Source organism: Myotis nattereri (assembly GCF_964212035.1).
Source record: "Myotis nattereri genome assembly, chromosome: 18".
Lineage (NCBI taxonomy): Eukaryota > Metazoa > Chordata > Mammalia > Chiroptera > Vespertilionidae > Myotis > Myotis nattereri.
In genome coordinates this window covers 19,844,501-19,867,925 of record NC_138093.1, presented here as the reverse complement: position 1 = coordinate 19,867,925, position 23,425 = coordinate 19,844,501, and the positions used below count along the sequence as shown (strand labels likewise).

General features: G+C 46.8%; 1 protein-coding gene across 1 annotated transcript in view; it reads left to right on the top strand.

Moving 5' to 3' along the window:
* Window positions 1–575: 575 nt before the first annotated feature.
* Window positions 576–23,425, top strand: part of TNR (tenascin R) — a 321,237-nt gene continuing 298,387 nt past the window's right edge. The window contains exon 1 of the mRNA XM_081112117.1: window positions 576–986. The gene's annotated coding sequence lies outside the window, so the exon portion shown is untranslated. The remainder of the gene's footprint in view (window positions 987–23,425) is intronic.

Genomic DNA, 23,425 nt, shown 5'->3' with positions numbered 1-23,425 from the left:
GTGAGGCATCCCAGAGGAGCCTGTGAGCAGTGACCCCCGATGGTCTTCTCTGCCACAGTTCTCCATGGATGCTCAGCAAAGTCACTTCCCTCTCCATCTCTGAAATGATTTCATGCTGTGGCTTCCCAGATATTTCTCTTACCAACTTTTTAAAAAGCCATATTAGGGTGTAGATGAGGTGCTGGCTAGATACCCTCTCTTTGGTCCCCCATGTTCCCTGGCTCCTGAAGTCCTCCCTGCTGGGGTGCCTTGGGTATAGATATATACCTCACCTGGCTGCAGACCCTGGTGCGTTGCAGTGTGTCTTTCTGGTGAGCCAGGACTTTAACTCACTTGGAACCCCCACAAGAAGACTGGCTGTACAGGACCCTGTCTGTGTGGAAGCAGCCCCAAGAGTTTGTGGGTATCAGGAGCATTCCTGTTTCTGAATTTGGACTATTCAAGAGGATGCGTTCCCTTTCTGTCCACTAGGGGCCGCTTGTAGGGGGATGGAAAAAACGGAGGCTTAAAAAATATGCTGCTGAAATTTCAGCGAGAAGGGAAAAGAGAGAGCGCTTGAGAGAGAGAGAGAGAGAGAGAGAGAGAGAGAGAGAGAGAGCGAGAGAGCAAAGCATACCAGGCTTCCTCATCTCCTTCACGTCAGAGGCAGGAACCGACTGTGCGAAGGCTGTTGGCTCAACACGCAGAGACGGCGGAAGGCTCAGACAGAGAGAGTGGGAGCAGAGGGGTCCTTCCTTACCAGGAATTACCACGAGTGGAGTAAAGCCGCCTGACTTTTTGATCTTATTTTGTTTGCCTCCTCTTCCTCCTTCCACTCCAGCCCTGCCAGCTTGGAGCCTCCTCTTCCTCCCAGAAAAGGAGGAAGGGAAGAGAAGGGAGAGAGGTGGGTTCTCTAGGTGAGCGCATCCGCCGGCTCCAGCCCGCACAGGCAAGGAACCTTTTCTCAGAAAGCTCCTCTCGCTCCCCCGCCGCCCACCCCCAGCCTGGTAAGTCCGGCGCACTCGCTCCCTCGGTTTTCTCGCTAGCGTGATTTCAGCACCACGGAGAGCTACGAGATGCCTTTCCCTTCCTGTGTGTCTGTGTGTTCCGGCAAGGCTCTGGCACTAAGGTTACATCTCTCTCTCTGCTGCCGTGGAGCTGGGTTCTGCGTAGCGGAAAAAGGGCACAAAACTATGTCTACCGAATTAAAGGGGGATGTGGACTCCGGCCTTAGGGGTGTGCGTGTGCGTGAGTGTCTTATGCTGTTGCATAAGACAGGTGAGGTCTGAGCTAAATTGACAGTTGGTTTCTGTGTCTCTGTGTAGGGTTGTTCTTCTGTGTAGATAAGAGAGAGGGTTTGGGGAATTAGTCATGCGTCTTCGTTAACTCTTTCCCGACAAGCCATTCATGGTGGGAAAGTGTTGCAAAGGAAGTCTGGGGGTTTGGGAGTGGAGGTAGACTTAAAAGTTATGCTCTTCTGAGAGAGGTTGGAAGAGGTGGTTGTTAAAATGTCAGTTTCCCCAGGATTCTCTGGGCTCTTGCTGTGGGAGGAGATCAATCTGACCTTTTACTTTCTCTCCTGGCGTGGATCCATGGCAAGTGGACAGGTGCGACAGGTGAGCATCAGGATGGGGTGGTTTGGGGGGCTGAAGTCTCCCTGACCTCACAGTGGCAGGAACGTGTCTTGAGCTTTGCCAAGGTTGGCTGATGTGAATTATACTTCATTTGCAAGGAGGCAGGAAGTGCCCTCCACTTTGCTGTCATCCTTGACTGTGTATGGTTGAGGACAACATCTGTTCTGCCCTGTTTTCTGTCTGTGGAAGACAGCTCAGAAGAAGGGTTTGCCCCCTCATGTCTGGGGAAGCAGACTCAGGCAGGCTCTGAGTAGTGTTATGTCTTTAAGCACTGAGGGGCGCCACAAACAGGTTCATTGTTACTTTAAATTTCATTGCTACTTCTTTCTGCAAGGCTCTGCTCTGTCTCCTCTGCTTCTTGCCTCTCAGAAATATGTTTATTAACTCCCCGCATCTGCCTTGGGTTTGCCTTGGAGACACTCACTATCTGCTTCCCCCCCTTCAGTTTTACCCACATCTGCTCGGGTGGGACCGTTCAACAAGTGGTGTTGGGGACTTCCTTTCATCATCCAGTCTCCAGGGAGCTGGCATCCCAGGAGATATTAAGGCTCTGTTCACCTTCTCTAAGAGGAGGAGAGGGGCAGGTTCACTCCTTCATAACCCCAATGAACTCTAGGTTGCAGTTTCTCTTGCTTTTAATTCAGCACCCTGGGCCCCTCTTCCAAGCTGAACAAAATACTTTCTGCTCTTGTTCTGGTGATAGACATAGTCCTGAGTGAATGGCAGCACTGTTTGGTTTGGTTTTGACTATGCTTGCCATTGAAGATGCAGTAACCTCAGCATCAGTGAATGCAGTGAGGAAAAGAGTGCAGTCAGAGGTTGTAATGGCAGGGAAGGAAGATTGAAATAGAGAAGCAGAGCATCAGAAACCAACACTGACGCATTCGTATTTCAACTCTCCCAACTCCTCCCACCCTTGAAACCTCTCAGTTTGAGCAAGAGAGTGGATGGTTTTCTGCATGACATGGCCCTGAAGGTTTAAAAAAGTCCATGCCCTTGCAGTGAAACCTGCCCCAAAGCACCATTTATTACTGAAGTCACTGTGCTTAGTGGTCATTATCTCATTAATGCCCTTAAATTCTCTCCAAAAGAAGTGCTCAGTGTCATTACTGGGCCCACTTAATAAATGGGAGACATAGGAGTTGGAATTGCTAGGCCTGAGCATAGCAAAAGTGGAAATAACACTCTGGTCTCCTAATATCTCATCACCTCTGAGGTGCAGAAATGCTCATGTGTGAAGGAGCAGAGATGGATTGCTCCCCAGTGGACAGAGTTGCAACCGAAGCCTTTTAGTGAGCTCAATGTGGAGCAGTGACTTTACCCTGGTGAAGACTGAGAATCAGCTAGGAGTCAGGTGTTGCTGGCCTAAGGTTCTCAGCCAAGAAGATGGCTAGGAGCAAGTTGAAGAGCTCTCTGGGCTTACTATGAAGAGAAAAGCCCAGGCTCGTGGCCTCTAGGCTGAACTGATGTCACACACCTGATTGCCATACTCACCTTGTTTCAGAAATCCCAGTTGAAGGCACCCTTCTGGGGCACATTGCCATGAGTGTCTTGGTTCTAGGTGTTTAATGACTTTCCTTTCCTCTGAGCCTTCTCTGCAAGTGCCTCCATTGCATCTTTGGTGGCTCAGAATATGGGGAGGATGACTAAGGAGGAGGAGATGGCTGGGCTCTGAGCACCTAAAGAAACCCTAGTGGAGTAATGGGAGATGGACACAAACCCACCTCACATACCAACCTCTGCTCCCCTGGCAGCCCTTGCCCTCCCCTCTGGGCAGCATTTAGGAGAGACGGCCACTGTGTTTTCATATCCAGCCCTCGTTCACAGAGCAGGGAAGACTCTGCTGGCTGCCTCTGAGATCCGAGGATGGGAGAGATGTGGGGAAAGGTGGAGGAAGGAGAAGGTGGGCACCCTGCCTTATTCGCCACAGCCATGGGTTAACATCTTTGACCTGGAGAGCACTGCTGTTACTAAAAAAATCCAGGTATAGTTTTCATACAATAAAATGTACTGATCTTAAGTATTCATATTAGTGAGTTTTGACGTTTGTATTAACCACTACCCCAAACAAGGTATACAAAAGTTCCCTTGTGCTTCCTTCCAATCAATTTTCCCCTCCCCCAACTCCATCACTCTCTGACTCCTGTTAACATAGCTTCCACTGCTACATGTTGCAGTAGAAATGTATTGCTTAAGGTGATACTTAGTGAGCATGTTATGTAGATCCTAGACTTTTAAGAGAACATTTCAGAGTTCCGAGGTTACTGTCATTGGGTGGGAGGCAGAGAAGGTAGGGGAGGCGTGCATTCTTTGTCCAAGGTTATGGTCATGGTGTTGGAAAGTCAAGTGGTCATTGTGTGTGTGTGTGTGTGTGTGTGTGTGTATGTATGTATGTGTATGCACCACAATCAAGTCCAAATAGGAACCACAGAGACCCCTGCGAGCCCCTACCTCTGAGATGACCTAAGTTATTTGATGGTGATGTATGTGGAAAGGATGTTAAAATTTTTATTCAAAACTTGGAATTCAGCATTCAGGTGGCTGGGCATGAGTCATCCTATCTGGGCTCCAGGAGGAAAGTGTACTTGCGTAAGGAGACTAGGGGAAGAGAGAGGAGCATTCACTGTGATAGTGTTTATGCCATGAAATTTGGCTCCATCCACAAAGGCCATGGCTAAGATTGTTGTTTCTCCTTATTGAAAAATGGATTTAGAACTGGAAGACACTTTGCAGAGACTCATGTCCCATCATATACTATCATAGTTCCATTAGGGATGTCTCCATTCTTCCTTCTTCCATCCCTGGTTGTAGGTTAGGATAGGGAGTCTCCTATTTTATCATGAAGAAGCAGTGGAGTTATCAGAAAGTTTTGATGATTTTGGTGGAAAAAATACACACACACACCCCTACATAGTGAGTCCTAACACCTCACCCACCCTGTATCTGTAAATGCTCTATGTTTAGAGAATGTTACATAGAGATGGGGCCTTTTGTGCACAATTCAAGCATGAGTTTCTCAACTAAAAACTCAGTTTCTGGTAGATAAACCAGCAAATCAGAATCTTTAGTAGACCTCAAAATTTGACCAAGTGGGTCAGAGAGTTCTTTGGATGCTTGGTGGATGAATGTGTCCTCTGCTTCTCTTCACTCAGAGCCTTTACTAAGCATCTTCTTCCTGGCACTGCCCTTTCTGGGATTGCCTGCCTCAGGGAATGCACTATTCATTCAGAGTAAGCGAGCGCATTTATGGGAGGCTCCTTCCTGACTCAGCTCTACCAGCGAGGATCCCTGAGTGGAGTGTGGGTTGCTAAGCCACCAGGTCATGGCAAGTTAGAAGACAGCCACAGTGTGGTTCCCGAATGTCTAGGCAGAATTTTGTGCAGACACACAAAATTTGAGTGATCATTACCAAGCCAGTTCCAGTAGATCACTTGGGAGAAGTGCAGAGGCCTCTTTGCCTAGTCTTGACCACAGGCAGTTAACAAAGATCAGATGAGAGTCCTGCTTAACTGGAGTTTCATCTGCAGAGCAAACTCAGTGGGAAAGGGAAGCTGGAATTTAGAAGTTTAAAAGCTGTTGCCAACTGTATGTAAGAATCTCTCCATCTCTACCCTGGAACATGACTTTGGGCTAGAATTGTATTGATAACTAGAGCACAGCCAGTGACCCATGTGTCAGCTGGCAAGGGAACCTCAGCAGCCTTGCCCTCTTCTCTTTCTGTTATTTATTTATTTATTTATTTATTTATTTATTTATTTATTTATTTTTTGTGATGAAGTATACATAACATAAAATTTACCTTTTTAACCCTTTTTAAGTTTACAGTTCAGTCGCATTAAGTACATTGACACTGTTGTGCAACCATCACCTCCATCTATCTCTGGAAGGTTTTCATCTTCTGAAACTCAACCTCTGTACCCATTAAACAACAGTTCTCCATTGCCCTGTCCCCAGCCCCTAGCAACCACCATTCTGCTTTCCATTTTTATGAATTTGACTCCTCTAGGTACCTCATCTACGTGGAATTATACCATATTTGTCTTTTTGTGTTTGACTTATGTCACTTAGTATAATGTCTTCAAGGTTCATCCGTGTTGCAGCATATGCAGCAAAATGTCATTTCCTTTTAAGGTTGATTAATATTCCATTTATTTATTTACCACATTTTGTTAATTCATTCATCCATTGATGGTCATTCATATTGCTTCCTCTTTTCTTCCTTTAATTGTGGACAATTGCCTCTGCTTTGCCCTCCAACCAAGCGGAAAAGGGATACTCTCTGGTCATGGTTCCTATTGAGGTGAAATTTTTCCCTTTCCCCATAAAGACTAAGAAGGTGGCTTCTTTGAGGCAAATCAATGAGTTGGGTCTGGCTCCTGCACTCTGGCTCCTGGCTCTCATTGTTGAGGGGGCAATAGACAAGTTCAAGTAGACTGGAATCCTAAACTTTCCTCTATTCCCCAGCTGACGTGCCCCAGTCTTATCCCAGAGAGGTGCCAGAAGACAGAGAGGCCCCTTGGTAGGTACATCTCTGGGTCCTTCTCAGTGTATGCATTACAAGGTGAGACTCCACAATGAGAGAAGGAGTTCTGAGGTCAGTGACAAATGAGCAAAAGATGCATCACAGTTTCTGAAGTATTCTAGCCCTGATCTCCTAGCACAGTGGTTCTCAACCTTCCTAAAGCGGCGACCCTTTATTACAGTTGTGGTGACCCCCAATTTCATTGTTACAAATTGAACATAATTAAAGCATAGTGATTAATCACAAAAACAATATGTAATTATATATGTGTTTTCCGATGGTCTTAGGCGACCCCTGTGAAAGGGTTGTTTGACCCCCAAAGGGGTCGCGACCCACAGGTTGAGAACCGCTGTAGCGTTTTCTGTCCTTAGAACAGGCACCGCCACGCTCACCCTTATTTGGATCCTGTAATGACACCTTAGGCTCTGGCTGCAGATGACTCAATAAAAGATTCTTGCCTAGCCGGTTTGGCTCAGTGAATAGAGTGTTGGCCCTCAGACTGAAGGATCATGGGTTCAGTTCTGGTCAAGGGCACATACCTTGGTTGCAGGTTCCCTGGCCCTGGTTGGGGTGCATGCAGGAGGCAACCAATCGATGTGTCTCTCTCACATCGATGTTTCTTTCTGTTTCTCCCTCTCTCTCCACTCTCTCGAAAAATCAATGGAAAAATATCCTCAGGTGAGGATTAACAAAACATACAAACAAGCAAACAAACAAACAAAAAGATGGTTATCAGGACCCAGTAGGAATTTATGGTTCTTTAAATCTAGATGAATTCTCATCATACTACATGGTATGAAGGAAACAGAGAGGAAAAAGCCTAGAACATTGATCCCAGGACAGTATTAAACCTGAATGGCTATCATTAGACAACAGCTTAGCAACTCTCTGGGCTGGAATTTGGTGTTTGATCCTAGTCCACCTAAGAATTCATAATCCTGGGTCCTGGTAGCTTGGATCTTTCTATTGGGTAATGATAATGCTAGCCAACACTGACTGAGTGCCTGCTATGAGTTTAGTCTAGTGCTTGGCATAGAGAATGCCCTTAATAAATGTTTGTTGCCATTACTATTAATAATCACTTTAAATAATTTATATCATTTGGTGGCTAAAACATTATGACATACACCCATTTTACAGATGAGGAAACTGAGGCATAGAGATATAACTGACTTGCTCAACTTTCCACAGCTAACAAGTGATAGAGGAGAAATTCAAACCCAGGTTTGCAGCCTTCGTTTTAACCGCTTTCTTCTATTCTTTTATCTTTATCTGGCAATTAATGATGGCTCCATTGTGATTCCTCTTAAGCACATTTAGAGGAATTTTAGATCTTGCATTACTGCTTACCTTATATGTGCAAATCTAGGTGACTCTCCACCTAGATCACCTACCTGTTCTATAAGGTCCAGGAGAGCCCAGCACAGGGCCTGGCACACAGTAGGGCCCAATCAAAACTTTCTGATATGCTGTTGGTTTTGCTCAACTTAAGTATAGGGGTTCCCACACTTGTTTCCATTGCTTAATAATAATTATATTAGTAATAGCTGTTACTGATGTGTGTTCACCAGGTGCCAGGCGCTGTACCAGGTGGTGCAATAGAGTATTGCTCTGGATTCTCACAATATTGGGAACTGGTAATTCTCATCTATTGGAGGTTGCTGTGTGGAAAGTGCTACGCTCATTGTTGTCCAATCTGTTATTCACTTCCCACAACATTTAGCAGGAGGGTTGCCAAGGAAAACCTTTTGCGGCCAAATGAAAAAGGGAGACCCTGGTCACAGCTTTTTGCTTTGAAGACCACAGGAGACAGAATGCATAGATGAGGGAAACAAAGTCCCCAAATTCAGAGAGGCTAAGTAGCTTGCCTAAGGACACACAGCTAATAGATAGTGGGTTTGGTTTTGAACCCAGTCTGTTTGAAACAGAGCCCAAGCTTGTTCCCGCCTCTGCACTGCTTCTGTCTTAGTCACACCCTTTCCCATCCTGGGCCACACGTGCAGTAAGAAGCAAGGCCTGGGGGCTTATTACCAAAATACTTGGCTTCAAATTCCTGCCCCACCAGGTCCTAACTTGTGACCTTAATTTGAGGGTCCTCACCAAAAGCCTCTCCACTTCCCCCGCCCCCCCTCAAAGTCTAAAGAGATCCTCACACCTTCTTTAAGGAATTAAATGGGGCACAAGTACAAGGTGCCTAACACAGGCCCTGGCAGGGAGCACTTGCTATTTCTTGTGGCCTGGGGACTCGTGCAAGGAGTGGGGGGGGGGGGGGGCGCCTTAAAACAAGCTGACAGTGATCTGGGCTGACCTGGATTTTATATTCTCTTCAAGTGCTAATGGGCTGGGCTGGCCCTTGTTTGACATCACCTTGATTTTAGGGGCATGTGTTGGCTATTTTTTCTCCTCCTTTATTACCAAGAGCCTGGCAGCTGATATTTTAAATATCTGAAAGATGCCTCTTGCCAATTAATTACCTGGAAATTGTACTAGACTGAAAATTAATTTCAGCCTTAAAGAAGACAGCAGGTTTCTGAGCCCGTTCCACTCGCAGCTGGAGACCAGGAACCTTAGGAATCCTGTTCTCTCGCCTTCCCCTCCATCCAGAGTCTCTGCCATTCTGCGTGTTATTTATGAAATCTTTTCCCTTCCTTTATAATTATGTTTTCCATAAGAAGAACATCAACGGCCGCCTCCTGGCTGGGCTAGAGTAATTGTTTGAATTTTTCGACTGTGCGCAATTTCAAAGGCTTGAGTTTATATAGATTACCTTGAATTTATCTCCACAAGCGCATCAGGAGAGGAGCTGCGCCTGCCTGGTGAAGTATTGTAAGCCCTGTAGCCACCGAGCGCCGGCAGCTGTGTATGGTCTGTTTATCTAAATGGATTTCCGTAAAACAGATTCATTAATAAACCAGGTTTTGCAACCCTGTCCTGCCATCTTCTATGAGCTTGTCAATACCAAGGTCAGCAATGGGGCCTGGCCAAAGGGACAGGTGTGGAGAGGAAGTCAGCTGACAGCAGGCCAGCTGTGAGCCAGGGGTGGAGGGGCCTGCAGAGGGCAGAGGGCAGCATCAGAGCAGGGAGCCCTGCCCGCAGAAAGGGGAGGCCCTGAATACCAGATGACAGCCTTGCAAACAGTGATGCGGGAAAGGGCAGAGGCTACAAAATCTACAAGGTGGCTTTTTCCTCTTGGTGGGTGACCCCGTCTGCCACAGGGCGATGGAATTTATAAACCCAGCCATAAAGCCCCCCGTTCAGCGCCGTATATATTTATAGAGACATAAATGAAGTTTAATGCCAATGAAATTCACTATAAAAGCGACAGACTTCATCTGTATCTATACTTCAGGTGCAGATCAGTTCAGGGTTTCCTACCTTTCTCGGAGAGAGCCACTGGCGCACGAGCTCATGTGCATGCACCCACACATCCCGAGGGAGGTGGGATGGGGAGGCACTGCAATGATGCACTCTCCCCTTATCTCTGTGGGCTGTGGAAAAGCAGCGGAAGCAAAAGAGAAAAGGGAGAAAGCGCTGCCAAAATCCAGTGGCTTCAGTCGGGAGTCTGGCTTTCAATAAAACAATTTGAGGGAGGTTGGCTTTTCTTTTTTTCTTTTGTCCTTTTTTTCAGGGTCCATTTGCTGTGTACATTCAAGTGGAAAGGCCATTTGTTATATTGTGGTAAAATATACATAACAGTATTCATCATTTTAACCATTTTTAAGTTTACAGTTCAATGGCATTAAGTACATTCACGTTGTTGGGCAACCATCACCACTAGGAGTCATTTTTTGAAGATGCACAAGTTTTGGGGTGTCCACTTTTTTTCAGTAGTGAACCTAATCAATTAGAGTTTCATGTTGTACATACCACATTATTTTTAATCCATAACACTGGCAAAGTAGCACCTTTCAACTATTCAAAATTATAGATACTCAGTAGTAATACCAAAGTAATCCAAAAAACATGGCATTTATGCAAAAAATATCAACTATTTTAGGCCTGTTGGTATTCACTAATCCTTTTGAATTAAATCAGTAAGAACTCTGGAACTTTTAAAAATTTGTCTGGGTGACATTGGTTAATAAAATTATGTAGCTTCTGGGTAAGGAACAGGTTTCTGCTTTTCATCACTCCAAATGGGATGTAGACCTGAGACTGCAAAGCCCTGACCCTCCCCAGCCGGGCTGTCTCCACCGCCTGCCTTGCATCCTCTATTGTCCACGCTGGGTCAGTAGGAGTGCAGGCTGAAATGGTGCCAAACAAGGATTTGAATCCTGGCTCTCTCACATACTGGCTGTGTGGCCTTGGATAAGTCACTTGACTTCTCTGAGCCTCTGTTCCCTCACCCCTGAAATAGGATAAGTAGTTCCTACCTCTCAGACTTGCTGTGTGTGTGAAATGAGATGTCATTTTCTACATCCTTTAACACACAGAGGTTTTCCATCAGTAGACTTATTTCTTAATGGAAATGTCTGTGGCAGAAAAGGAGCATTTTGAGAGTGGAGGTCAGGGATCACCTGGCTACTTGACATATATTCTCTCCATGGAATGGCAAGACACCATGTGACCTGAGACTGGCTGCATTTGAACCCTGCCCTCTTTTCATCTCCACACCAGGTATCCTCAGTCTTGAAAGGCCTCAGGGCCACAGTGCTGGGGGCAGCCACTCAGGGGAAGGTTGATTGACCAAATGAAATGGCTCTTATCTTCCTGGAGTGGCCCCTGTCTGTATCCCTGTAACTGGCCCCCTGGAAAGGCCAGGGCAGCAATGCGGCCCGCGTGGGCACAGGTCCCTAGGGAGTGTGTCTTTGGGTCACTAAGGATGCTCTTCCAGACCTGACCCTCAAGAGGTCAGCAGATCATGCCAAGGGCTTGGTATCCTCCAACCATCCTTCATCCAAGGAAGGGCCAAGTGGAATATCCTGAAGGAGAGCAAGGAAAGGGTGCAGCTGATCTGGGCCCTGATACGTACTGAGTGGGAGGGGAAGGAGGCCACTCGAAGCCCATCTCTTATTACACATGGTTCGAGGCACAGGACAAGAGTTATTAAAATGCAAAGTAGGCGCGTGCCATACCCTCCTCTCCACTCCACCCCCTTTTTAATTTTATCAGCTTAATTTAGTGAGACTGAAAGGCTCAGGCAGCCATGCTGGGAGGCTGGGAGGGATGGGGAATAAAGCACTAGAGAGGGTCTGTGGCGGCTCTTCTGGCAGTGGCCTCCCTCCCACCCCTCGAGGATCCCCTTCCAGGGCCCCAGAGCCCCTCTTCTCTCTGGTTGGAGCCCAAGAGACTGTGAACAATTTGGGGCTCTCTCTGCACGTGCACGTTTCCATTCCTTCTGTGCTTTGTGGGGGTGCGAGGAGGGTGTTCTGGGGCCTTTGGTGACCACATTGAACAGAGTGGCTAGGGATCCCACCTGACAACCCCCACTCTGCCACATGGAATGCCTGGTAGGAGACGGGCTCCTGTTCCTTGAGACATTTTGCCCCTTGCCTTTTAAGTTAATTTTTTAGATAATAGATTTGTGTTATTTATTGTATTATAATTTTTAAAATTAAATTTATTGGGGTAACGGTTCATAACATTATATAAATTTCAGGCATACCACTTTGTAATATGACATCTGATGAGGTGGGGCGACATACTGTTTAACTAGAGAAGAACAGCATGTGCAAAGGCTCAGAGTTAGAAAGATTATGTTGGAAGGCAACTGAGAACTGATGTAGCTGGACACAGAATCACAGGATCGTGGTGAGAATGGTGGGAGATGAGACTGAAGAAGGAGGTTGGAATTGGGGCCTTCCTGTCAGGGTACCCATGGGAGAATTACCAACAGCTTGGGTGCTTTAGGTATGAGATCTTAAGCTATGTTGTAGGATGCAAGCCTGTTGCCTCTTTTATCAGAAAATTTAAGGCACAACATAACAGAATTTTATCCACTATTGAATATAAGAATTTTATTCAATACATGTATTCTTATATATTTTTAAATTTTACTTTATTTTTGCTTTTTTTTCTTTATTTTTATTGTTGACACTACTACAGATACCCCCATTTCCTCCCTCCTCCCAGACCCGCCCTCCCTTCCCTCTGGCCGTCTCCACACTTGTCTGTGTCCATGGGCTATGCATGTATGTTCTTTAGCTAATCCTTTCACCTTCTTTCACCCAGTCACCCCTCTCGCCTCCCCTCTGACAGCTGTCAGACTGTTCCATGTCTTTTACTGCAAGATCTCCACGCCGAGAATGATAGTGAGGACTTGGAGGAGGGTGGGACCTGTGAAGCTCTACATCTCTCATCTCTGCAGAACGTTGGGGACACTGTTCTGCTCTCATTTTAAAAATATGAGGCACATTCTCAACCACCTGTGCCAGTGACACCGCTCTGATTGGCCATACAGGGGTTAAAGGTGTGATTGTCTAGTGAGAATGAGAAATAGAGAAGCAAAGCAAGAGATACCCGAAACCAGAATCCTTGAATGCTCATTCTGTTGGCTTTAACTGTGGCTTAAGAAAATTGTCTGCCCTGTTTCTTCGACTCCCTCTCTTCTGGAAAGAGGATGCGGCTGGGAGGCTCCCATGCCAGGTCCCCAGTCAGGGAAAGAGCTTTCCTATTGATCTGTGTGTCAGCAATTCAAATGGGGTATTTATCCTGCGGCTGAGCACCTAATAAAAATTTAAATTTTCGTTTAAAAAAATCGAAAGGGAGGCAAACACTCCTCAAGGAGCAACCTCAGAAAGAAAGTAAGAAGACAACCACAAACAATTCAGGCCTCAGGAAGTGCTGGAAGACTAGGATGGCGAGGTTTGCCACGAGGTGCCTCAGACCCTGAAATTTCTCCTCTTAAATGCTCCTCCCTCCCACCCAGACACCCTTCCCAGGCCCTGCAGCTCCAAACTTAGACCCTGACTTTGTCACTCCATTGCTTGGGCAAATGGCAGATACTTCTCTCTGAGCCCTCCTGTTGCATAAGTCAGAGGACACAATGATGTCATATATGCAATGCTCTTGGAGCAGTGCCTAGCACATAGTAGGTGCTCAGCAAGGGTTTAGTTCCCCTCTGTAACTCCCCTATTCGAATTCTTCCTTACAAACCATGCCCTATAGCCTATTAAAATCTGATTGCAGCCAGCTGCTGCCTTCCTTGAACGATTCTGAGCCACTAAATCACACCTATGTGTAAATGATTGCTAATGGATTAATAGATTGGGTAGTGGCACTCACAGGAAGCAAAGGCAAGAAATGAAGGAAGCTTTAACAGCAGAATGTCAGAAATTGGTCACAGGCCTCTGTAGAGGTATTTAGGACAGTGGAGCTTTGCAGGGTCCCTTAAATCATGCTTATAAGGAAACCACCTGTCCAGTCATCTGTAAGGACAGGGGGTATCCAGGTCAGGAAAGCAGGTCATGCTATCATATAAATTACTTTGGAAAAATAGGAATATTTAGAAAATACCCAGTCTTTGTTAAAATTTGTGATCACATCTTTTCTTTCTTTTTTTCTTATGTTCTATAGCACTGACCTGATTTTGGCTCTAAAAGGCTACCTTTCAAATGCAGATCTTGCCTAGGCATTCATTGCCCTGCCAGCAACAAAAGGCAGTTTGCTTAGTCACAGAGCATATTCTGCTTTGTATATGACCACAGACAAACTATATGAACAACCACCTCTAACTCTTATTTGGCCACATGACTTTAGGAAATGGGGGAGCGATATTTGGGGTGTAATTTTACTATCATGTTGAGGTTCAAACCCAAACTCTAGAGAACCTCTCAAATCAAAATTTTAAACTTACTAGTAGAAAAATACGAAATACCAACAACATGGACTTCATCCTACAACTCCAAAGATTCCACCAGTTATATTGCTGCTCTTCAGTGTAGAGTGGATACCATATCATCTGTTGGAGGAAAGATTCATTGGCTGGTGTTTGGCCATTTATTCCTTCTCTGGGTAATCTTTGAGATGTTGTTGAAGATTGGTGATTTAGCATACTCAGTAGCACTAGTAACTTTACATGTTCTCCTTTCATCATATTTACTATCATTTAAATAATCTATTTTCTGCTTCATTTACTTTTCTATTCTATGAAAGAACTGGAATCCCCAGGGTAGCTCCTGAACACTCTAAGCTTTTTGTCTTCATTGCATTTTTAAAATGTATTTGGCACCACAGACACTGTCTCCCATCACTTCACCTCCATTTCCATGACACATGCTGGGATGCAGAAACAAACATACTGAAGAGTCCTTAGGTAAGAGACGCTGTTGTTCCAGGATCTGTTCTAGGTGTTGAATATCCAGCATTGCCGAAGACCTCAGAGCTCATGAAACACACATTTCAGGGGAGACATGCAACAAATCCACTGCCAACTTCTGTTGACCTTCTCATTATTTCTTACAGGTGTCCATTTATCTCCATCTTTAACCTGCTAGCACTTTATTTAAATTTTCATTATCTTCCTGTTTTACAATTAAAATGAGACCCGCACTAGCCTCCATATCTTCTCTTGCCTTCTTCTAATCTTTTTTCTTCTTCTTTTTTTAAGAAGCCAAGAAGCATTTATTTGAAATCAACAAGAATACCAATTGGGGACACACTAATGTAGGCAAAAGCCTAAACAGTGTTTCCTCTTCTAATCTGTTTTTACACGTTAGAGAGCTCATCAATATGTGTATCTGATCATGTCACTCCCCTACTTGAGACCTTCAAGCACTTCCCATTGATCTTGGGATATAAACAAAAATCCTTAACAAGGCTCTGCACGGTCCCGCTCCTGTCTCTTCCTCAGATTTGCTTGTCTTCACCTTCAGGGCTCCAGCCACACTGAACTCAGTTCGAGTCCCCCAGGCTTCCTAGGCTCTGCTCTGTGCTATGTTCGTCCTTCTCTGCATCCTTCCCCTCTCTCCATCCCATCTCTCCACACCTTCCTTCTTCTGCTTAACTCATCTTCATCTACAAACTCAATTCATATGCTTCTTCCTCCAGGAAGCCATCCTGGGATCCCCAGACCAGGCTAGGTGCCTGTTACATGCTCTCAGGGAATTTTGTAAATTTCTATTTAGTATTTAATTTTTTTAGTTGTGAAATGTAACGTTATCTATAGAAGCACACATGAAATATAAACATCAAAATGTAATCAATAATAATGATTTGAGTGCCCTGTAACCACCATTGAGGTCAAGCAATAGAACATCACCAGGACTCCAAGGCCACCCTGTACAGCTCTCTCTGATCACAACCGCCCCCCCCCCCCCTTCCACCGGAGAGAACTGTTTTCCTGACTTCATGGTCATAATTTCTTTACTTTTCAGCATGCATGTATGTGTGTGTGCGTGTGCGTGTGTGTGTGTGTGTGTGTATTTAGTTACTTAATTAATATCCAGTCTCTTGGTAGCTGGTAGGTCCAAAGGTTCAGGGAGAGGTCTATTTGCTCACTTTGTCTTCCTGGGGTCTTCTCAGTCCCTGGTGCACAGTATGTCTTCAGTAGATATTTGGAGGCAGGGTGAATGAGATGACACCAAGCAGACCATACATAGGAGCTGAGCTATCATGAGGATCCTTGTGAGGACTGCCTTTCAGAAGGGGGGCTACAAATTGGGGTGTAGGGCATCCACTGCATATGAGGAACTTCTTTCCAGAAACTTGAAATAAGAAAGGTGACTGTGTAAGCTCTATGGGGAAATGATTCTGTCAGTGCATCTGTTTGTGTGACTACTCATTTATCTGTCTATCTTTCCAACCATGTCATATCATGCACCTATTGAAATATACTAGAAAGATGGAGCATCATAGCAGACCGGGTGGGAAAAACGATAATGGTCTTATACGCAGACATAAGTATTGGCCTCCATTCATGACCTGCAGCAATAAACCCCGGCCCTGTCAGCAACTCAGACCAGAAGATGGCGAGAAAATAAACTGTGTCTCAGGGGTTTGATTCACGAGGGAGAAAAACCGTGGCAGGATCATGGAAACACATGAATTATTCACAATTCAAGCCGGGTAAGGAAAAAGGAGGAGGGAATGACCAGGAAACACCCATCAAGAAAATGAAGCTCTCTCCGCCGGGGTGGCAGTGGGAGCAGCCTAACGGGGATAAAAACCAGGCATGACGGGAGGAGAAGCCCCTTGCCCCTCAGACAGGTGAGCAAGAACACCTGGTGGGATGTTCTGGGGTGTCCCTCCCTCTGATAGCCAGCAAGCAGCAGCCTTGCACTCATGATTGACTATCAAAGTCAATCCTGGTGCAGATTCACTGCTGCCCTGTGATCACAAAGGAGGAAGGCACATCTGACTGGGGTGGTGGCCTGGTGGTGGAGCAGGGGAGTGGGGACAGGGAAGGGTGGAGGGTGTGTCACCCTCTGAGAAGCATTGCTCTACCTCCTGGTTGTGAGTGAGTGTGTGAGGGGGATGTGGAGCTAAGGAGAAGAGATGAGGCTTGTTCCTGAAAACAGAAGAGAGGCTTAGGGTGTGTTGAAGTGAGAGGGCCCCTGTGAGTAAGAGACCTGAGAGGAAGGTGAAGCCAAGGTATATTTAGAAGTGGGATCACAGCTACATCGCTTCAAGTGAGAGGCAGCCAGGCTCGTGCAGGTGGATCTGTCTGGTTTAGAGACCTGGGTGGGCAGACACAGCCAGTGGGTGTTTGGTTACCCGCCAAGAGCACAGCCCAGTGTGTCCACAGTATTTACTGAGCACTTATTATGTGCCAGGCTGGGCCCACAGAAATGGGTTTGCCCTTAAAGAGCTTACACTCTAACTCAAGGAGACAGATAATGAGCATGTAAACAACAATCAAATGAGATACTAACAAGTGCTAGGGAAGCTGTGAAGCAGGATAATGTGTCTGAGACGAACTGGGCATGTCAGGAGGCATAGGGGACTGCTTTAGCGAGGGCGGTTGGGAAAGGCCTCCCAGACCAGGGGACATTTCAGTTGAGCCCCAAGAGGGGAGTGGGAGACAGCCTCTGGGGGAAGCAAGGAGCTCAGAATGTGGCTGAGCAATGAAGGCAATGCAACCAAGAAATCAACTCAAAGTTCAGGTCACATGACTTCACTAAGCCCCAGTTTCCACAGTCTGTAAGATGAGAGGGCTGGACTAGCTGGTTGCTAAGTCCTGCCCAGTGTGGCCTGCAGCCTCAGCACGTGTTCACAGAAAAGGTGGGGCCTGACGTTTGGGTCCCCAAGAAAGATCCTCAGAGTACCAGTGAGGTCCTTGAAACCAGCACCAACAGGAGCAAAACAGGAGTATGGGCTTTCCCTGTCTGAGGCTGGGCCCTCCTTCCTCCATCAGATGGGGAACTTTCTTCCTAAAAGGCAGTCTGGGCTCAAGCTTCGCTGCCTCCAATGCTTTGTTGAAATGAAAATCCATTACTTCTTGTTCCCATGGAAAAATACTTCTATTTGGCCACTTATCTCATTCTGCCTTTTACTGTAGTTAACAAAGTGACCAACCTATTTTTACATCTATTTGTAAACTCCTTATTCATCTCCGAGCCCTGAGCACAGGGCCAGGCTTGGAGCAGGTGACCCTCTGGAGGCTGAAGGATTGAATATGTTGAGGATGGGGAGGTGCATTCATCAGCTACTGTAACCAAAGGCCACAGACTGGGGGCTGAAACAACAGGAATTTGTCTCACAGCCTGGAGGCTGAAAGTCCAAGATTAAGGTGCTGGCTGAGTCCATTCCTGGTGAGGATGCCCTTCCTGGCTTATGGTGGCCACATTCTTGCTGTGTCTACACTTGGTGGAGAGAGAGGGAGCTCTGGTCTCTCTCTTATGACACTGATCCTGTCAGATCAGACTCCAGGCTCACAACCTCATTTAACCCCAATTACTTCTGGAAAGGCGGTGTCTGCAAATACAGCCACACAGGGTTCTGCCTGCTCAGCCCCTCGCTTTTGCCTAACTGTGACCTTGGCTATTGTGTTCCCCATCCAAGGTCCAAGTTTCCAGTTCCTCTGCTTCAAGGTTGGGGGCGGGGGGAGGCGGAGGCAGGGAGCGTGCGTTCTCACTGCCTGCCTTCCTTTCCTGGGTTTAAGGGGGTGAATGGGGTAATATTTGCTAATTACTTAGTGCTCCTTGGAGCGCAAGTTCTGAGAGTCAGGCTAAAGGATTCTTCTAACCCAGTTGCTTTCAGAGATTATTCATCTTGAAACGTAAATGAGCATTTAAAGGAGGTCAGAGGCTGGGGATTGCAGGCCAGAGACGGCCTTGGCCTCGGCAGAGGGTGGCTCGTCCGGGCAGAGCACTGGGGTTGCCTGGAAGTTGCTCCCTGGTCTGCAGGATATTTTGCTTGACCTCAGGCTCCTCAAGCTCCTCCTTTTCTTCTGCTTCAGATTTCCCCCAAATTCATGCCCTCCTCTTGCAAAATACATTTTATTAACTCATTAGGTGGTCGCTGGCAGTAGAAACCTTGGGATTGAAGGGACAGAGCCCTCTGCCATGCGGTACAGAGGGGGTGGACCAGGAGCTCCTGGTCAAGGCCTTATTTATCCCTGGTATACTGCTCTGAGAATGGCTGCTGGGGAAGCTGGCATTATGCAGGTAGCCGTGTGTGTGTGTGTGTGTGTGTGTGTGGCCCGTGTGCTCATCCGTGAGGCCAGCCTGCATGAAGACGGTGAAATTGTGACATCCATGCTCTCGGCTTTGACACCTGACAGAAAGGACATGGTTTAAATGTCACAGCAAGGGCCTGCGACAAGGGTAGTTAGGGAAGCAGGTGTCTCCTTGCTTGACTGCACTGTGGAGATGCTGGGTTCTGACCCTGGGTGCCACATGTTAGTGAATTGATTTTCTAATTTGGAAGTATTTTTAGGAGGAGTAAAAAAGTCTACCATAAAAATCCATATATATTTATTCCTTTACTCAACATCTATTTATTACATATTTGGTCTAAGCCACTGTTAAGCAACATGAAAGACAAAGATTGTTAGACCAACCATCATTGTTAGCAGCACTCTCATGAAATAGATAGGAATCATGGGTCCCATTGTGCAGAATAAGAAACTGAGATTTTAAATAAGCTATCCAAAGTTTCACCACCAAAGTTTTATTCTTGAGGTGTCAGAATGTAAACTTAGCTCTTCTGGCCCCAAGTCAGACGCTCCAGGGAGGTGACAATTAGGTAAAGGGGTGATGACAAGACCACAGACCACAGCACAAGGAAGAGCATGAGTGGTGTGTGACTGATGTAGTTCTGGGGAGAGATCTTGAAAGATCCATAGAGGAGGTGACCTTGGACTTGGAGGCAATGGGGACCATTTCTACCATCAGAGGGAAAAGTAGAGGCAGAGAGGGGCAAGCAGAGTGTGGGTGCACACAGCAAATAGTCTGGCATTCCTCCCTCCTGGCTATCTATCAAAATCACCTGAGTAGCTTTTCAAAATGACCAGCACAATGCCCCCATGTCCAGCTATTCTGGTTTAATTGGTCTTAGTCATGGGTGTCATCATTGATGTTTAAGAAAACTCCCTGCCCTGGCTGATCTGGCTCAGTGGATAGAGTATCGGCCTGCCTACTGGAGGGTCCAGGGTTCGATTCTGGTCAAGAGCACATGTCTGGGTTGCGGGCTTCATCCCCAGTAGGAATCATGCAGGAGGCAGCCGATCAATGATTCTCTCTCATCATTGATTATTCTTTCTCTCTCTCCCTCTCCCTTTCTCTCTGAAATCAATATGCGTGTGTGTGTGTGTGTGTGTGTATCTATCTATCTATGTATCTATCTATATATGTATATATATGTGTACTAGAGATCTGGTGCATGAAATTTGTGCACAGGTAGGGTCCCTAGTCTGGCCAGTGATCAGGGCTGATCAGGTCCTTCTGGTTGCCAGCCAGGGCCTCCCTTCCCTGACTGCCGGCTGCTGGCTACCGGCTGGGGCCTTCCTTGGTTCTGTGCTTCCCCCTGGTGGTCAGCGCCTGTCATAGCAAGCAACTAGTCTCTCAGTCGAACTCCCATGGGGACAATTTTCATATTAGGCTTTATATATATAGATATGTATATATGTGTATATACATACACACACACACACACACACACACACACACACATATATATAATAAAAGGGTAATATGCTAATTAGACCGGACATCTTCCAGATGTCATTCCGGATTTCCTTCCTGACAAAGCCGGGACCAGAGGGAAGCCAGCCTGGGTTCCGGTTACCTACTGGTAGCTGGAGGAGGGAAGCCCAGGTCCCGGGTCCTGAAGGGAAGCCTACTCTTGCATGAATTTTTGTGCATCAGTCCTCTAGTATGTGTATATAAAAGAAATGCTCCTTGGGTGATTGTTGCAGAGCTCGGATCGAGACCCAGGGCACTGTGGAAGGACTGTGGGGGTGGGGGTTCCAAATGGGGGCTCTCAAAGGCACCAGGCTCAGCATAAACAGGGCCTGAATAAAGGTGGTGACAGTGGGAAGGGAGGCAGAGATGAGTTAGCAGAGTACTTTGGAAGGCAGAGCTGCTGGGACTGACCATGAGCGAGTTCATGTGATGACTAAGACTGGAGCCTGGGCACCCTTCACGAGAGTGAAAGCTACAGGATGGAAAACAACATGTTTGGGCATGGGGGGACTGTGGGGAGGAGAGGGGTTTTGTTTTAAGGCACCTTGAAGTTAAGGGTAATAATTATTGGGCCATTCGGCAGGAATGCCGAGCTGAAGTCCTCGAGTATGAAGAACCGGGATGGAGAATTGCCTCCGATGAAATGGTAGTTAAGGCTGAGGGTGAGCATGAGCTCAGAGAGAGAGAGAGAAGAGCAGAGTGGAGGGCTCAGGTGGGAACGTCGACGTGTGGGAGGCAGAAGGACAGAGAGAAGCTTACAGCCGTTCTAAATGGAGAATTGTTCTATTAGCATGAGCCACTGTCTGGGTGGGATGGGGTGATGGGCAAAACAGTCATTTTTCATGGGCCTGGCTCCCTGCAACTTGGAAATTGATCAGCTGAGTCGATAGCTCCGTGCTCAGACTCGAAGCCCTGGCTGGTATGTGTGCAGAAGTAGGGCAGTTGCAGCCCAGCTTTCTCTCACCAGAAACACAGCACGTGCAGGCGCCTGGAGGGGCAACCGAGCTCATTTTGCCACTATCCTTGGCCTTTAAGCCCCAGTGGCATGAAGGAGGAATCAGCTTCACACATGCAGGGGTTATGGGTTCACCTGTCACAAAGGAGTCCTTTATTCTGAGCCAACCCCAAAACGAACTCCTGTTTTCTAAGGGGAGACAATCCCATCAGCCCTTGCTGGTTTAAGGGGATCCCAGGAGAGCCTTTCTTGTGACAACCCAGCATCGTCCTGTGGGACCAACTTAGTCCCTGAGAGGACCCCTGAGGGTTTTCCTGAGAGCCACCCCTTGGGGTTCCCAGGATGAATGAATCCTGGCTGCAGAGGTGCAGGGGCAATAATCAGGAGCAGTTCAGTTTTGGGCACTGGTTCTTCCCTGGGATCCCTTTTGGGACTGCCTTCCCCTCTGCCGAGCAGGGGAAGGGACCTGGGGAGGGGTGGCAGGACGGTGGTCAGGGGATCTGGGGCAAGCACTCTCTGATGCTCCTTCAGGCTGAGCCATAGACTCTGGCCTCTCACCTTGCGTGTTACCCACTGCCCGACTGTCTCAGTTTATTGGCTCCTGAGGCTCCTGGCTTAGGCAGAGTAATTACAGTTGAGGCCCTGATGAATTGGGGGCCAGTAATTAAAGCGCCTATTGATTTTCTACTTAGAAGTTCCCTGTAGCTGGAAACAAAAGTGGGAAAGGAGAGAGATAAACAATCTGGGCAAGGTATTTCCAGACGGGATTTTTGTGTGCATTAGCCGGGCCTGGCTGTCACTGAGGAGGGGCGGTGGGGTGGTCATTTGTCACTGCCCTATCCATCTAGAATTTGAGAATAGATTGGCCAGACAATATACTTCTGGGGCACAGTGCCAGCGCAGTAAGGGGAAGGCGACTGTCTTCTGCAGAGTTTATCCTTAGATCTGCAAGCCTGGGTCTGTCTTGTTTGCCTGCTTCATTTGGCTTATTTTAATTGTGAATTGAAGCCAATTGCCTTATTTATGTCATCTGCCATCATCAAACAACAATGGCTTTCTGTCACTAGAAATTTGACTTCTGATGGCTTCTGAGACCAGGTACCGGAAAGTGTGGGTATGGGAGGGGGAATGATGAGGGAAAGTCAGAAAGTGTGGGTATGGGAGGCACCGTGATGGGGGAAGGTCAGAAGGTGTGGGAATGGGAGGGACCATGATGGGGAGAAGGTGGTAGAGGAGAAGGGCTGAGGGCAGGTAGAAGGAGCTGGAAGAGAAAGGACACAAAGAGGGTCCTTTGGGCTGATTAGGGCTAAAGGGTGGGAAGAGTTTCAAGGAGTGGGCAAAGTCATTAAGGAGAAGCAGCTGTACAAGCAGGTCCAGAGGGGACATGGAAGAAAAGGGGCCGAGAGAGAAGGGAGGAAGGCAGGCAAATTTTGAGTGGAAACGTAAACACACTTGAGTCTTATTTAAAGATTGCCTAAGTTATTTTGGTGCATTTAACTCTTAATTCATCTTCCTTTCACGGAGCTAATGTGAAGTGTGAAAGAAAAACTAATGAGAAGAGAGCCTAACGGGCACTTTTATTTTCGCCAGCTCCGGGAGCTCTCTCTTCCTTCTCTCGTGCTGGGTCACTTGATGGAGATGATTCTTTTGTTTCTTAGAGAAAAGTCGCTCTCTCCTAAGCTGTTTCCTTTCACCGCATTCACTGCTGCAGCTGGTTGGGCTGCTTAGTGATCATGAAGTTAGATTAAAAGCTGGGTTTTGATAATGATTGAAGCTGAGCAAAGAGAAGTGTTTTAGCATAATGCATGTTGGAACACAATTACCCATTATCCCAGTCTGAGCAGACAATAGGGGCGCTGGGGGGAACTGAGTTGTGGAGAAGGAAGTGGGCTGTTACTTGTTCTAAGTTGGATTTTTAAAAAATTCTATAGAAATACTGAATGGATTTATTTAGCTTATTCAACCCCATTGCACAGTGTGCTTGCATCTGGGGGGAAAAAAGTCTGGAAGCGTGCCCAATAAATGTCCCAAAGCAGGGTGGGGGCAGGCGTGTTGTAATTGTGCTAAGTAGCTGTTGTGTGTAGATAGTTGCACATAGAAAACCCAGGCCCTGCCCTCACAATGCTTAGAGAACTAGAGGGCATGATTCTTGCCTGTGATTATGTTTATCTGGCTCAAATCTTAATGGCTCTCTGTCTGCAGAACAAAATTGAGCTCCTGAACCTCATGGGAAAGACTTAGGTTGGATTGATCCCAGTCTATACCAGCATCA